We start from the raw sequence: 3,011 nt of genomic DNA, 5'->3' as shown, positions 1-3,011 counted from the left end.
CTAACCATGCTTGTAATGATCTATTGAGTATTTTGTGTTGTAGCTGCAGGTATACACTTCACAGGCACGACATTTTGGCACCCACCATGGGGCCAAAATTATCATTTTTGGCCTCTCAAGCTTCATCAACCTTCATTTCTGATCAAGCTGGAACCAGAAACTCGTACGAGCTCCTTTGCTAACTCGTACGAACTTCTTTGTGATTTGGCATGGTAATCATTCTTTACTTGTATTAGCTCATTTTTGTATCGTACGAACCTATTTCTGCTTTTTCACGAGATCTAAAGTTCTATCATACGAGCTGGTAAAGCGTGTCGTACGACTTTCTGCTTCTATTTTCTTTAAATAGACATCATTTTAGGGTTTGCAGGTTTTAATCTGATCATTATTAACGCTAATCCAGGTTTGTTTATGAGCTTTTTTGGAAGCCTAACTAATTCTGCAGGACGATTGTCGAAGATATGCTAGCCAAAGACTTATTTCAACCAAACACATCATGATTACTAATGGATCTATTTTGCTGGTTGCCTAGAAGAATTCAACATAAATTTGTGTATTTCTTAAATTTTTCTAGGCACACTTATCTTCTGCTAGAGGAATGAATAATCATGTATTTTTTGTTTTTGATGATAGGCGAGTATGCTCTCACCTTTCTTAGGTGATCAGAAAGCTAGACTCATCTTTTACTTTCATTAGTGCATATCTTTAGCGGGCCTACCCTCCCAAGGAGCTAATAACTCTTAGCCATTAAGGCCAGTGAGAGGGGAACGACCTAAGTGGGAACGACTATCACCAAGTAATCCAACCCACTATAAAATAAATGTGATTTGATGAAAATCAAGTCAATGACAATACTTGGGAATAGTTCTCCTTTGTACCTTTGGGTATAGAAAACCTTGGTTTTCAAGGCTGGGAGACCTCTTAATTGAGTATTATACACCGACACGTTGAATAGATCCCTTACTAGTGCTGGTTAAATTAGAAGCTACCTGATTCACCTCCGAAAGGGTGATAATATTTGTGTAAAAGAGATAGTAACTCTCCCAAGATACTTGCAATATCGTGCCCCCTTTAGTGTTTGGAGTCAGATAATATGGTGTTGAGAATCCATTGTGTGAGACTCAGTGGCTATATTTAGATTAGCTATTGCGTGTGTACCTAAGTTTGTAAGAAAAGGTTTTCTCTCCTCAGCCAACTTCCTTAGGGTTTTGCATGCTTGAGGTCACTTAACATATAGCGTGTTTGTTGTCTATTCATCCCTAAATTGAAAAATTGGACATCTAAAATTGGAAAACATAAGCAAAACATCAGAATTCAATGATCAAAATTCGACAAAACAAACACATTTTCTCTGTCGTACAAGGCATTTATCTTGTCATATGGTTCATTAAATTTTGTCGTACAAACTAGTGATTTGTCATATTGCTTAGTATTATTTATCGTACGAGTAATATGTTTTATCGTATGGTTCATAAAAGTTTGTCATACGAGCCTGCTCTTTTGTATATGAAAATCATAGTTTGTCATATGGCCTTGTATCTCTTGTTGTTTGGGGCTATATAGTCTGTCGTACGAGTCTTTGTTTCTGCCAGTCCAGAGCTATGTCCTGCATGCCTTTTTTGGATCTGTCATTTCTCCTTGATCAATTTGCAGTAATCATAAATGCCCGTTCTTTGTCATTTTGTGGTTGGATTGTCTTCTTAGTTCACTTGGTCAAGTTATCATCCATCAAAATTAGACTTTAGAGCATAAACACCTAAAGATTTTCAAGTGCTCACCCTCAACAAGTTGAAGATCTAAACATCTCAAAGTGCATTATCACCCTATTGGATAAACTGATCACTCAAACATAGTTTCTCATCAGGATCTATCATCCTTTATCATGAAACTAAAACGTTTGGTCAGGATAATCTTGTCCCACTTCGTAGGATATATCATTCCTACTGGACTTGGTTTTTATCAAATCATCATCATTGCACTCAAAAACCGAAGATCGAAAAAGATGCAAAACTTTAAACACTTGAACCATCTTTTCGTGTCATATCGTGCTATCACATTTACCTTGACAATTGATAACTTATCAAAACAAAAATTAGACAATCAAATCCTAGCAAAATAATACACGTGTATGCCTGTTCTAACCAGAGCTCAGAGACGAAGAATCGCAGCGATGAAAATTGAAACATTGGAAACAACTGAAGAGCATATAATCATGGAACATGAAGATGAAATACAAGTTGAAGGAGAAATAACATAACAAAATATCAGACACATCAAAAAGGATCCTCATTTAGATAAATTTATACAAAAAGTATTGGAGGGAGAAAAAGAAAAATATTTCCTAATGTTAGCAAAATCTGGTGCTACACTTCCCCAAGATTTTGATGTGAACAAATTGACACAAAAGAAAAGTGATCTTCCCTCTAATAACGAACAATACGAAGATATTTTTGGTCTCCAAATGAATGACACATCAATTCCTAATAACACCAAAACCAATGAAGAAACTTACATACCCAAAAGAGATGAAGGGGAAATTCTGAATAACATTCAATCCAATGAAGATATAAGAATGACTAGAGATGAAACAAGAAGAGATCCAGATCCTCCTAGAATGCAAAATCATGGTTATGCCAGAACAAAACATGTTGATAAACCTATCACAACTCTCACACAACAACTACAAACACTGCAAATACAAATTCAAGATATGTAGAGGGGAAATGTTAGACGATACTCACTTCAAGAAATCTTTCCTTATCCATTCGACAGAAATCTAAACATGATACCATTTCCTATAGGTTTTGAAACTCCTAGATATGAAAAATATGATGGAAGCACTAACCCTCAAGATTATATACGATAATTTTGCACAATGAGTATGGAGTTTGCACATGAGGATACCTACTTAATGAGATAATTTTTGAAAAGCTTAACTGGATTAGCTATGGAATGGTTCTCCAAACTTCCCCCTGGAATCAGATCATTCTCAGAATTGGTGGATAAGTTTG

This window comes from Cryptomeria japonica, chromosome 2 (genome assembly GCF_030272615.1).
Source record: "Cryptomeria japonica chromosome 2, Sugi_1.0, whole genome shotgun sequence".
NCBI classification, from domain to species: domain Eukaryota; kingdom Viridiplantae; phylum Streptophyta; class Pinopsida; order Cupressales; family Cupressaceae; genus Cryptomeria; species Cryptomeria japonica.
The sequence above is the reverse complement of the archived record's forward strand: the minus strand, read 5'-3'. Positions refer to the sequence as shown.